This window comes from Pan paniscus, chromosome X, assembly GCF_029289425.2.
Source record: "Pan paniscus chromosome X, NHGRI_mPanPan1-v2.0_pri, whole genome shotgun sequence".
NCBI lineage: Eukaryota > Metazoa > Chordata > Mammalia > Primates > Hominidae > Pan > Pan paniscus.
The window spans coordinates 109,810,458-109,825,467 of NC_073272.2; the positions used below are offsets into that span (position 1 = coordinate 109,810,458).

The window sequence follows — 15,010 nt, forward strand, 5'->3', positions numbered from 1 at the left end:
TGAAATCCAGGGCGTACTCAGGAAGTATGCCTCCCGCTCTAAAAGAGTTTATGAATTAAGTCAGATACATGCACATAATCAGATAAATAGCTATTATAGTATGTATTGAACACTTTTTAGGTCTCCAATACCATACCTCGTCCTACCCCATAATCCTTCAGAATAAGATACTATCTCGTTTTATCTTCACAACAATGCTCTGAGGTTACTCATTAACAGATGAGGCTATTAAACCTCAGAAGTAATTTGCCCAACATCACACACCTAGAAAGTAACAGAGCTAGGATTGGAATGCTGGCATGTCTGATTCCAAAAACCATGCCATTATACTACATTGCCTCTCACTAACAATATATGATAACAAGGCTAAGGATGGACAAAAGATAGTGACATTACACTCCAGCAGGTGGAACCGAGGTTAAACAGAAATAAGAACTTAGTTTTTATGGAAAGATTGAGAGACACTGAAATATGTTACCAAGGAAAGATGAAAAATCTCCTTCCAAAAAGATTTTATGAGATAGATAGATGAAAGTCTGGAATGGTTAGATGCAGCCTAAAGACAAAAGGGATAGTTTAATTGGTCGGTGATATGTAATTTCATCCTCTCAAACTTCATCACTGTTAGAATTAACCTTAAGTATGAAACAAATAACAATTCTTTGTCAATTACTAGTGGAGTAAAAAAATGCATTAATATTTTGTCTGTGTTACAGAAGAGAAAGCAGATTGGTTTTTTTAAAAAGCACCACAACAACTGGTATGTTAGGGTGTTTTGTACGTTAGGGTGTTTTGTTTTGTACTTTGTCCTTAACTACCACAGGCTACCTTTTAATTTTTTTGAAACTAGATTGAACATAATATCAGACAATAGGTATCGATTTACTCCCCACCCCACTAAAGTGATCATTTCTAGAGTAAAAAACCAGAGCCATTTAATGACATCACAAAACAGTTTAGCACAGGAAGCAAAGTAGGATACCATGGATGGCTGCTTCTGCTAGGGGAATTTAGGAAAGCAGAATGTAATCTCCCAATTTAGAATTTGGCCAGTAGACAAGAGTCTAACGCCCCTACTCTTGTGAAAAATAGCAAGGAATCTTTAATAAGCACCAGTAGTCATGTCCTTAGTTCTGCATTTCATCTAAAAGACAAAGCACTATCATGGCTATCCTGCCAGGCTAAGGGACTGATGCAATGGGAAAACCCAAAGACAAGGACACCCCAGCTGAATTACAAAAATAGCTTTTCCCTAGAGGATTTTCAATTCCAATTCCAAACCTCACTAGCATAAAGAAAATAGACAAACACAAATGTGATAATTGCAGAAAATACATCATTACCTGACCGCTAGGGGTTATTATCTAAGTACTTTGTTGTATTGGCTGACTAAAAGGGGGAAAAACACTAACCTTTATCTTTGTGTTAACTTCTCCTGAGCCTGGCTCATCTCCCATACTAACCTTGAGCCTCAAGATGCTTTATAAATCGCTTGGCAAGTAGTGGTGGTGGTGGTAATGTCTCCTTTAGGCATTTGAGGAAATGCCTCTCCTGGCCTTGTTTTCTTGTAAAGTCACCAGCATAAAAAGAAACATATTTCATTCAAACATAAACTAAATCCACAGAACAAATTCTGTGAAAAAAATTTTTTTACATCTATGCAAAGTGCACACTGGGTGGATAGAAAAACTGACCTTGCTCAGGATTCTCTTGACTTGAAGTATAAAGGTCAAAATATGATAGAGCACATGGTTTCTACCCACTGCTGATACTGGCCTGCAGTGATAATACCCTCCAGAGGAAACTTTAAGTTGCCTTCCTCTCTTTGTAACTGACTGTCAATCTGGGAGCTGAAGATTCCACTTAAAAAAAAAAATAGGCCATAGTCTCTTTGTCAACAAAGCACATTCAAATTGTGAGCATTTTTATTTCTGCAATTTAGAGGCAGCTCTAAATTGCTGTTAACTAACTCCTGTCAAAGGCTTTGTTTTACAACTGTGGAAAAAAGTACTTGGACAGAGGTTATGCATATTATTTATTGTGCAGCAAAGCTAGTAATTGAATTAAACCCAATAGTTAGTTAATATATTATCATTGCCTCAATTTGTTCTCGTGTTTACAACATAGTTATTTTTTCATTTCAGAAAATAAGAATAATTATAATTCGATGAGGTGGTGAACTTAATGTTGCAAAATTATTTTCTTAGGTTTCTGGGGTTGTGGGTAAAAGGAGGAACATTCACATATTTCATTGAAAAAAAAAACCTGCCATTTATGCCCAAACAAGTGTTATTTTTATCCTCTGTCATCAAACTTTCTCAACTGTCATCCTTGAACAACTGCAGAATGTAATATTCTTAGCTACCACTTTGATCTAACCTTGTACACGTATAACACATGGTTGTTGTGGTGGAGGTGGTAATCAGTTCCCTTTTATATTTGAATGAATACGTGAGTAAATACTGAAATTCTTTACCTACTTTTCAATTCAAATTCGTAAATCAGTTTTTGTTTTTCTGATTACAAAACAGATCCTTCCTTCCAAAATTCTTTCTTTATCTAATGAACACATGAGCAAAAGCACCATGCTCTACCTTGGATTGTTTTCTAGTTGTTTCATTTACATCTTCTATTGTCAACTTGAGTACAAACTAATTGAATGTTGTTTTGCTACCTATTTCCTTTAGAGAAAGTTCTATAAACTCCTTAATGAGATTTAGATATGCTAATATCTACTCTGAATGTGGAAGAATTAATAAAGCTAGCTAGTTGTAGATTGGAGAAAAAGGCTTTCTAGGAAGAAGATGATCAAACAGAGTGTTATTTGGGGCAGTTAGAGGAGTTGTGAACAATCAAAACATGAAGGTGTCTACTATAGTTTGGGAAAGTCTTTACTTGACTGTTTTTCTCTTTTCTCTCTTTTTAAAAGAATTCATCTACTAGCTTCTGTACATATATTGGGGTTTGAAAATGTACATAATGAAACCCAATTGGCCTCACCTCAAAAGTTAATTATAAAAATATAGCTGTTTAACTAATCTCATTGTGTTCTGGGGCACCTATTCCAGTTGGTTGGAGGCACAGTTTTGGCAGGGTGAGGATTAACATTGTCAATTAAAATATAAAAGTCTGTTCTGAATTAAGTCTCTTTTGTACAAATAATCAATGTAAAGTACAAACTCACTCATGGCACCGAGGAGCAGAAATCTGATCCCTATAACCTCTGCTAGATCCCAGTTGAAGTGTAGCTCATTTTGCCTCACTCTATTCACTGCTTAAATGTTCACAATTTATGGCTTATTCTCTCAGCATGAGTAATACACAATGATTGTGTCAGGAAGCTCAGTCACCTCTCATTACTTACTATTCAGGATTCCTACCCTAGCTCCTAATAGTGCAGCTAACCCTCCAAACTTCAGCCAGATCCTCCATCTGGCCCCTGACGTTGGCTATCCACCCTACAGCCTTTTCTTTGGGGCTGTTCACCTTATGCCACAGCCACTGCATGGTAAGTAGGCTGCTGCTTAATCCTCAGCTGACTTCTGCATCTTCCACAAGATTCCACAAGGGATTCTAGATTTCTTTCATGCCACTTGACGGTCTTCTAAAACCTCAAGCTGCTATTTCTATTGCAGATACTTCATGGTAGCATATAGCTTTTCTAAGGGGCTTGAAATTTCCCATGCTACACTCTGCTCTGTGTTTCCTCCAGAATTCTCTGGTTTGTTCTTTCTTTCTTCTTTTTATTGAGATATAATTCACAAAGGATACCATCCACCCATTTAAATTTTACAATTCGATGATTTTTAGAATATTCATGCAGTTATGCAACCTTCAACATAATCAATTTTGGACACTTTCATCACCCCAAAAAAGATACCCCATACCCATTAGCAGTTACTCTTCATTCCTTCCTATTCCTCTTCAGCCCTAGACAACCTCTAATCTCCTTTCTGTCTCTATGGATTTACCTATTCTGAGCATTTCATATACATGGAATCATATAATATTTGCCTTTTTGTGTCTGCTTTATTTCAGTTCACATGATGTTTTCAAGCTTCCTCTATGTTGTAGCATCTACCAGTACTTCATTCCTTTTTATGGCCAAATAACATACTGTTATATGGATATATCACATTTTGTTTATCCATTCATCAATTGATTGACATTTGGGTGTTTGCACTTTTTGGTTGTTATGAATAATGTTGCAAAGAAAATTGGTTTACAAGTTTGTGTGTAGATGTGTGTTTTCATTTCTCTCATTTCATTTCATTTCTCTCATTTACCTAGTGGTGGAGTTATTGTGTTATATTATAACTCTGTACTTAACCTTTTCAGAAACTACAGACTGTTTTCCAAATTGACTGTACCATTTTAGAATCCCATCTTCAGAGTCAAAGTTGAGATTACAATTTTAAACTTTTTTGTTAAATTTATTCCTATTTTATTCTTTTTGATGTTATTGAAGATGGAATAATTTTGTTAATTTCAGTTTTGGATTGTTCATTGTATTTTTTTTTTTTTTTTGAGATGGAGTCTCACTCCAGGCTGGAGTGCAGTGGCATGATCTTGGCTCACTGCAAGCTCCGCCTCCCAGGTTCAAGCAATTCTCCTGCCTCAACCTCCCAAGTAGCTGGGACTACAGGTGCACACCACAATGCCCAGCTAATTTATGTATTTTTAGTAGAGTCGAGGTTTCACCATATTGGCCAGGCTGGTCTCGAACTCCTGACCTCAAGTGATCTGCCCACTTTAGCCTCCCAAAGTGCTGGGATTACAGGCGTGAGCCACCACACCTGGCCTCATTGCATAATTTAGATCTTGTATCTTGCAACCGAGCTGAATTCATTTCTTACTACTAATAGTTTTTTGTTGGATTTCTTAAGATTTTGTGTACACAAGATTGTGTCATCTGATAGTTTTACTTCTTTCTTTCCAATCTGGATGTATTTTTTTTTCTCTTGTCTAATTGCTTTGCCTAAAACCTCTAGTACAATGTTGAATAGAATTGATGAGAGCAGACATCCCTATCTTATTCCAGATATAATGGGGAAAGCTTTCTGTCTTCTAGCATTAAGTATGATGTTAGCTGTGAGTTTTTAATAGCTTCCCTTAGGTTGAGGAAGGTCCCTTCTACTGGTAGTTTGTTGAGTGTTTTTTTTTTTTTAATTTATCATGACAGGTTGGATTTTTTGTCAAATGCTTTTACTGTGTCTATTGACAGGATCATGTGGTTTTTGTTCTTTATGTTGTTGATGTGGCATATTACTTTAATATACCATAAAATTAATACTTTACATTAATTTTGGGATAGTAAACCAACCTTCCAGTCCTGAGATGAATCCCACTTCATCATGGTATATAATTATTTTTTATATGTTGCTGGATCCATTTACTAGTATTTTTGAGGATTTTTACATCTGTATTCATTGTACATCTACATTCAGTGGTCTGAGTTTTCTTTTCTTGTGATGTTTTTGTCTAGTTTTGGCATCAGGAAAATACTGGTCTCATAAATGATTTGGGCAGTTTCCTTCTATTTTTTGGAAGAGCTTGAGAAGGATTTGGTGTTTATTCTTCTTTAAATGTGTGGTAGAATTTAACAGTGAGGCTATCTGGTCCTGGGCTTTTCTTTGTTGGGAGTTTTAAAATTCATTTATTTTTTTAGTTTGAATTTTTTATGCATTCATAGTGTGTTTATGGAGTACATGAGATATTTTGATACTAGCTTACGATGTACAATAATCTCATCAGGAAAATGGGATATGCATCACCTGAAGCATTTGTCATTTTTTTGCATTACAAACATGCCAATTATACTCTTAGTTATTTTTAAATGTACAATAAATTATTGTTGACTATTGTGCTATCAAATACCAGATCTTATTCATTCCATCTATATTTTTATAGCCATTAACCATCCCCACTCCCCTCTCCCTCACAGGGAGTTTTTATTATTACTGACTCAATCTAGTTATCTGTTACAGGTGTGTTAAATTTTTCTGTTTCTTTTTGAGTCACTTTTGATAGTTTGTATGTTTCTAGGAATTGGTTCATTTCTTCTGGTTTATCTAATTTGTCATACAAATGCTCATAGTATTCTCTTATAATTCCCTGTATTTCTGTAAGGTCTGTAGTAATATCATCCCATTTCTGATTTTAGTAATTTCAGTCTTTTCTCTTTTTTTGTCTAACTAAAGACTTGTCAATTTTACTGTTCTTTTTAAAGAACCAACTTTTGGTTTGGTTACTTTTCTCTATTGTTTTTCTATTCTGTATTTCATTTATCTGTGTTTTAATCTTTATTTATTTCCTTCTGTTTGCTTCTGTTTGCTCATCTGGCTTCTGAAATGGCAGGTTAGGTTATTGAATTGAATTATTTCTTCTTTTTAAATATAGGTATTATGGCTATCATTTTCCCTCTAAGCACTTCTTTAGCTGCATTCCGTAAGTTTCTTTTTCTTTTCTTTTCTTCCTTTTTCTTTTGGTTTTGTTTTCTGTTTGTTTGTTTGAGATGGAGTCTTGCTCTGTCTCCCAGGCTGGAGTGCAGTGGTGCGATCTCAGCTTACTGCAACCTCTACCTCCTGGGTTCAAGAGATTCTCCTGCCTCAGCCTCCTGAGTAGCTGGGATTCCAGGTGTGCATCACCACGCCTGGCTAATTTTTTTGTATTTTTAGTAGAAACGGGGTTTCACCATGTTGGCCAGGCTGACCCCAAACTCCTGACCTCCAGTGATCCACCCACCTCGGTCTCCTAAAGTGCTGGGATTACAGGTGTAAGCCACCTTGCCTGGCCTATAAGTTTTGATATTTTGTGGTTTTGTTTACATTTGTCCCAAAGTATTTTCTAATTTCCCTTGTGACTTTTTGGCCTATTAGTTATTTAGGAGTGTGTTATTCAATTTGCACATATTTGTGAATTTCCCAAATTTCCTTCTGTTTTTTATTTCTAATTTCATTCCACGGTGGTAGATAATATATTTGGTGTGATTTCAATCCTTTTATGTTTTTTGAGGCTTCTTTTATGACCTAGCTTATGATCTATCCTGAAGAATGTTTCATGTGCACTTGAGAAGATTATGTATTCTGCTGTTATTGGGAGGAATGCTGTATAGGTATATGTTAATTCTAGTTGGTGTATAGTGTTGTTCAAGTCTTCTGTTTCCTTATTGAGGTACAGAAGTGGATCATTCGTAGCCATGATAAATAATTTGGCTTTTATTCAAAGAGCAATGGAAAGACACTGAACGGTTTAGTGAGATCAATTTTGCTGGTATTTGGAGAATGTAATGCAGGAGAACAGAGCAGAGATAAGGAGATCAGTCAGGAGACTTCGTTAATTCAGGATAGGCCTGGACCTAGGTGGTGGCGGTTAAGATAAAAAGAAAGGAGAATTTCCATGTAAATTTTGGAGGTAGAGTCAACAAGACTTACTGACACATATTTTGTTGAGGTCAGGAAAAGGAAAGAATTTATGATTATGACTAGATTTCTGGTTTGGGTAAACAAATAAGTGGTGATGACATATTGACATGGAAAAGATAAGGACAGGAGCAGGTCCACAGGATATCAAGACTTCTTGACAATGTAAGTTTAAGGTGTCCACTAAAGGGTGCAGCGCACCAGCATGGCACATGTATACATATGTAACTAACCTGCACAATGTGCACATGTACCCTAAAACTTAAAGTATAATAAAAAATAAAAAAAATAAAAAAAAAAAGGTGTCCACTAAATATGCAAATAGAGATATGAAATAGGTAGGCAGATATGCATGTCATGAGCTCAAATGAAAGGTCTTGACTTGATAAATAAATGTGGGAGTTAGCATACAGACAGTATTAGAAGCCATGGTCTGGACAACATAACACAGAGAAGGAATATAAAGAAAAAAGAGAAAACCAGGATTGAGTCCTGAGGTTGCACAATATTGGGATGAACTGGCTAATGAGACTAAACAAGAGTAGCAACTGACATAGTGGGAAAGCCAGCAGAGTGTTGTGTCACAATATCCAAAGAAGAAAATCTTTTAAGAAGGAAGAATGGTTAATGATGTTAAATACTGAAGGGACTTCAAATAAAATGAGAATAGAGAAGTGTCTATTATATTTAGCAACATGCATGTTGCATGTTGCAATAACATGAGTAGTTTCATTGGAGTGGCAGGGCCAGAAGTCAGACTGGAGTGCACTAAAAAGTGAATGGGGTGGTGGGGAGCTGTAGATAGTGTATATAGACAACTCTGTTGAAATACTTGACTCTGAAGAGGAACAAAGAAATGAGATGGTAGCTGTAGAGGAGCACTAGGTCAAAGGAGGGTTTTTATTTAATTAGCGATAGTTCCTAGAAATATTATTTTAAGTAGTTGTCATTATTATCATTATTAATATTATTTCTTTGATAGTCATCACTACAGTGTTCAGTGAAATATACTTACAAGCAATTCTTGAACAGAAACACTTCTATCCTGAAAAGAGCAAATACTGAGACCACAAAGCATCGATTATTATTCTCTTCTAGTGTCATAAATAAGGAGATCAATATAATAAGGCCTGCCAGAAAAGAATTATAGCTGATCTGGATGGAAATGATGAACACAGAGAGAAGACAGGCAACAAAATGCTGTTTATAGAGTTATGGAGTGAGAGAAATAGTTAAAAGGTAAAGAGGAAGGGTGTTAATTTTATAAACTAGCTGTGGGTTTCCAGTGAAAATTTTGATGTCATGATATTTTTACTGCTTCAGCAAACTTTTGCTCCCCAGATCAACAACAAGGCCTAGTGATTACTTTGAGCATAGCTTGGCTGGGGCTGTAGCAAACATCTTCTTAGGCCTTTAGCATATCACCCATTCATTTACTGCACAACTTCAAGCAAGTAATTTAACTTCATTTTCCTTATCTCTTAAATTGCATATCAGTACATACTTCGTAAAATGGTTGTAAAGATTAAATAAAAGAATGCGTCTAACTAAAATGCCTGTATCAGCTAAATAAAGTGTTCTAACAAGTAGACCCAAAGATATAATGGCTTAGTAAAACAAACGTCTATTTCCTTTTTTCTTTTTCTCTTTTTTTTTTTTAGATGTTTGACTCTTTTTTTTTTTTAATACTTTAAGTTCTGGGATACATGTGCAGAACATGCAGGTTTGTAACATAGGTATAGACGTGCCATGGTGGTTTGCTGCACCCATAAACCCATCATCTACATTAGGTATTTCTCCTAATGCTATCCCTCCCCCAGGCCCCCACCCCCTGACAGGCCCCAGTGTGTGATGTTCCCCTCCCTGTGTCCATGAGTTCTCATTGTTCAACTCCCACTTATGAGTGAGAACATGTGGTGTTTGGTTTTCTGTTCCTGTGTTAGTTTGCTGAGAAAGATGGTTTCCAGCTTCATCCATGTCCCTGCAAAGGACATGAACTCATCCTTTTTTATGGCTGCATAGTATTCCATGGTGTGTATGTGTCACATTTTCTTTATCCAGTCTATCCAACGATAGGCATTTGGGTTGGTTCCAAGTCTTTGCTATTGTGACTAGTGCTGCAATAAACATACAGGTGCATGTGTCTTTATAATAGAATGATTTATAATCGCTTGGGTACATACCCAGTAATGGGATTGCTCAGTCAAATGGTATTCCTTGTTCTAGATCCTTGAGGAATTGCCACACTGTCTTCCACAATGGTTGAACTAATTTGCACTCCCACCAATGTAAAAGCATTCCCATTTCTCCACATCCTCTCCAGCATCTGTTGTTTCCTGACTTTTTACTGATCGCCATTCTAAGTGTCATGAAATGGTATCTCACTGCGGTTTTGATTGGCATTTCTCTAATGGTCAGTGATGATGAGCTTTTTTTCATATGTTTCTTGGCCACATAAATGTCTTCTTTTGAGAAGTGTCTGTTCATATCCTTTGCCCACTTTTTGATGGGATTGTTTGTTTTAGAAAAAATCCATTGTTAATCAGGCAGATGACTTTGGAGGAAATATTTTTTTAAAGCCATCGAGCAGAACACCTTCTCATCTTTATAGGACCCACTTCCTGGTCCTTCAACTGTTTCTGTGTCTTCTCACCTTAAAAAAAATGAAATACAATGTACAGTAACCTTTTAATCAAAGCACAGCATTGTAGGTGGAGACGGAAAGCTTGCCATTGTTTGTTGTTTAACAGCTGATCCTGGTATTCTGGTGATGCCACTGTGCTGCTTCATTACACTGAACACATAATTTTTCCCTATATTAATGGTATGTCATTTTTTTAAACTGTTAATACTTATGTGAGAATAAGTGTAAGAAAATGATTGCTTGTCAGTAGCATATAAATTTAGAGTCAGGAATGATGGTGATGCCAAACAACCACAGATTGTCTACCTGGGTTGCTGAAATAATGACACCTTTGCTTTGTTCAATGTATACAAACTTTGTTTCATGCACAAAATTACTTAAAATATTGTATAAAATTACCTTCAGGCTATGTGTTTAAGGTGTATATGAAACATAAATGAATTTCATGTTTTTAGGTGCTTTTAAGCTTTTTAAGTGTTTTCCGTGGGACAGTTTGTATATCTAGTCCACCATAGTACCAGTATTGTACCATATGTTTTCTCTACTCCTGCTCTGAGGATGTAAAACTGTTAGAAAAAATAAATCACAAAATTGAGCTGATTGGCTCCATAAAAAAATTATGATTTTCAGCCTCAGCTGGGCCTTCTCTATTGTTCTACAAATCTTTAATTCATCTTTATTCAGTTCCCTTTCTGATTTCCCACAGCAGCTGTTTCAACCCGTTACTACACTTCAATCCTCCCACTCCAACCTCTTCATCTTTTAATCATTTCAGAAAATGAAGCTTCCTACTTCACGACAAAAAAAAACAACTTTCAGGTGAGAATCCATTCAACCCTTCTTCATTTCATTCCAAAGTTTTCTCTGTTTTTCATCCTTTTCCTGCTTCCCTCCTCTCTTGGAAGAAGGGGTGTTCTTTCTTACCTCCTTTCCTGCTCTCTCTACCTATGGTCTAGAATAGTGTTATTCAAGGTGTGGTCATGGACCCCTTCCAATCCTCAAACTGTTTGATACTGATGCACAACAGCATAAGCACTGAAATTGAGAGTAAGAATTTAGAAACTTCCATAGCAATTTGATAAATTAATTTTATGTTTGTTGGCTCTAATAATGAAAAATTAGGGTTTATATTTTGAATGTCTTTGTTTCTGTACTGCATTTTTTCTAGTAACTCATTTTTATTATATTTCACAGAAGTACCAATCTGCAACAGCTTGAAAATTTGAAAACCTGATCCTTCACCACAGGTAGTTTGAGAAGTATTGGACTAAAACCCATCTTCCACTAACTTGTCTGAGATTTGACTCCATGCATTAACCCTTTTCTCTCTCATTTCTTCACTCTCACTCTCCATAGACATTCTTCCATATTACCTTTGCCTACTGTGTTGCCAACTTATTTCTCACTTTATGTTTACTGCTAGCCTACTTGAAAGAATAACTCTCATATACTGTTTCCACCCTCCTCATCTCTTTAGCCCTCAAACCACAGCAATTTGACTTATGCCCCTACTACTGCTCCAACAAAAGTCACCAGTGATGTCTAAATTGCCCACAAGAATGGCCCTATCTTGTCCTTGTCCTATCAGACCTCTACTCTGTGTTTACTACTGTGTTTACTCTTGTCCTCCCTTCATTCGAGGACCTCTCTTCTCCTTTGTTTCTCTAATAGCCCTCATCTGATTGTTGCTTTCTTTCTCATGGTCTATAAGGAGAACCCCAAACTCTCTTTTAGGGTCTTCTCTTACTCCAGCTACCTGTCCTTCAGGCCTCTATCCTCAGACTTTTCCTTTTGCTCTGCATTTATTGCCATCAATTTACTCAACATCTGTTTGGGGATGAATCCCAAATATCTTAACTCCAACCCTGACTTCTGTAACCAAGCTGCAGGCTGAGTTTTCAATTGGCTTACTAGATAGTTTCACATGGATATCCCAAAGACACCTGAAATTCAACTTATCTGAGACAAAAACTTATTATACACAACCTTGGCCTTCTTAGGTATTCCCTATTTTGGTTAATGGCCTCTCTATCTACCTGATTACCCAGCCCTGGGAGTCATCTTTAACTCTTACTTATCTCTCATTCTCATACTAAGTCCATCAATATTACCTTAAATCCATTCCACTTCTATTGCCTTATTTCATCAGCTCCTACTGAGAGCCATGTGACTACTCTCTCCATATTAAGTCTATTTTTGGCACCTCCGTCAGAAGGAATATTCAGAAAACATTGTTCTGATCTTATCATTTTCCTGCTTAAAACCTTTGGTTAATTTCTCATCGTCTATAAGGAGAACCCCAAACTCTCTAGCATTGCATATAGGAACATTTACAATCACACTGCAGACTAGTTCTCTAGCGTTGTCTTTCACCATTATCCTCCCCCCAAGACTTTGTACTCTGGTCAGATTATTGGCAGTTCCTTGAGTATGCTATGTATTTTCACTTCTCTATTTTTATTTTAGGAAATTTATTTTATCTCCTTCTTTGCCCATGCTGTTTCCTCTTTTTGGAATGTTCCTCTCCACTTCTTTATTAATAAACTTCAATTCATCCTTTAAGTCCTAAATTAAATATTGCCTCCTTTATCAGGCTACTCTGATATTATAGATCTATTCCCTTCTGCCACCTAGTCTCCCTTCCTTGAGGACAAGGACAATGTTGTGAATCTTTATGTCCCTGGCCCCATGACTACCATATAATGTTTCTTGAGTGACTACAAGAAGTAGAAAATAAAAAAGGAAAATACTCTCCATAAAGGGCATTCTCTAAATAAAATAATTATATCATCTATGAAGTAATTTTTTTCATATTCTAAAGAAAAGAGAATTTTAGCCCCTTAGGTAGTGGGATCTGAAAGTTACCAGCAACAGACTGTCAAAGAGCATATTGCGGATACATTTCTTTACATCTCAAAGATAAAAGAATATATCTTTTTCTTCTTAAATATGCCATACAATACATAGTACAGTAGTAGTAGCATTGTGTGTGTTCAATAAATACATGCAATATTGAAATTAGCTGCAAAAATGTAGATCCATGATTACTGCTGCTTACTGGTGCCATGCCTCAAATTAAAAACTCCCGTTAAGAAATGTAGCAGGGCTTGCGGAAGGATTATGTATTCAAATATTATTTTTAAATAATTTGTCCTTGTTGTTGTAGATTTTTTTCCCTCCTACAAATCAAAACATAGACAAGCCTTTCTGTTCCCCTTTCTTAGGTGCTTTTGCTTGCAAGGTCAAAATCAGAAGTTCAGGAAGATCACCTGAATCCAGAGCTTTTGATTTCAGAAGCCTAGGTTCATTGAGGAAAAGTATGCTGACTTGTCCCAGAGGGTTAACAAGTGAATGCTTTTGAGTAGAGGTGGGAGAAGCTGTCTGACATAGAAGTTGAGCTTCTCCGGGACAAGAGAGGAGATGGGAGTAATGGTAGATTCCATGAGCATCAAGGACTACTTTTGCTGCCTTTTAGTGTGCTAAAGAAGATACAAGATCTCAAGAGAGAATGGAGACATGGTACACTTAAGAAAGTCTGAATACTAGTCTGTGAGGATGCCAGCCTCAGCCAAAACACCCCGCTATCACCACCAATGTGCAAGAGTGGCACAGAAGCAGCTACCCCATCTAACTTTAAGGGGATTTGCCTGACAAACATATCAACAATGTTGGGTATGCACAAAAGGGCATAGGACCTACACTGAAAGTTGTGTTCTGGGTATCATTTGCTAGGGTCTTCATACAACCTTGACAGAAGGAGGTAAAAACCATGAGGGAGATTGAATTTTTAGCCAGCTGGAAAGGTGAAAGGCTCAGAGCAGATTGAATTTTGTTGTAGGGATATAAAGAAATGTGACATTTTTTGCCAGTTAGAATGGCGATCATTAAAAAGTCAGGAAACAACAGATGCTGGAGAGGATGTGGAGAAATAGGAACGCTTTTACGCTGTTGGTGGGAGTGTAAATTAGTTCAACCATTGTGGAAGACAATGTGGCGATTCCTGAAGGATCTAGAACTAGAAATACCATTTGACCCAGCAATCCCATTACTGGGTATATACCCAAGGATTATAAATCTATAAAGACACATGCACACGTATGTTTGTTGCAGCACTGTTCACAATAGCAAAGACTTAGAACCAACCCAAATGCCCATCAGTGATAGACTGGATAAAGAAAATGTGGCACATATACACCATGGAATACTATGCAGCCATAAAAAAGGATGAGTTCACGTCCTTTGCAGTGACATGGATGAAGCTGGAAATCATCATTCTCAGCAAACTATCACAAGAACAGAAAAGGAAGCACTGCATGTTCTCACTCATAAGTGGGAGTTGAACAATGAGAACACATGGACATGGGGGTGCAGGGCTCATCACACACCAGGGCCTGTCAGGGGGTGGGGGTCTGGGGGAGGGATAGCATTAGGAGAAATACCTAATGTAGGTGATGGGTTTATGGGTGCAGCAAACCACCATGGCACATGTCTACCTGTGTAACAAACCTGCACGTTCTGCACATGTACCCCAGAACTTAAAATAAAATAAAATAAAATAAAATCAGATGGTTTGCTTTTGTTGTTGTGTGGTAGGAGTTCCTTATATATTATGGATATCAATTCCTTATCAGATATAATATTTAAAAATGTTTCTTTTTATTTCATGGATTGCCTTATCACTCTGTTGGTATTCTTTGATATACAAGAGTTTTGAATTTTCATAATGTCCAGCTTACCTCTTTTTCCTTTTGTTGTTTGTGCTTTTGGTGCCATATTCAATAAATCATTGCCAAAAAAAAAAGAAAGAAATGTGACATTTTTGCACCCTGGTTGTGTGGACCAAATTTCATGGCTGCAATTCTAATTTGGTGTTGTTGGTTACTTACTTGCTCACTTTGTACCTTAAATTTATACTTTTTAAAAACAAAGATAACACCTTCCCTCT

At 36.7% G+C, this 15,010-nt stretch overlaps 1 protein-coding gene across 1 annotated transcript in view; it reads right to left on the bottom strand.

Annotated features, from left to right (window-relative positions):
* Positions 1-5,474: 5,474 nt before the first annotated feature.
* The window catches only part of GNG5B (G protein subunit gamma 5B), a 115,091-nt gene continuing 105,555 nt past the window's right edge, over positions 5,475-15,010 (bottom strand). Inside the window, exon 3 of the transcript XR_008622905.2 lies at positions 5,475-10,074. The gene's annotated coding sequence lies outside the window, so the exon portion shown is untranslated. The remainder of the gene's footprint in view (positions 10,075-15,010) is intronic.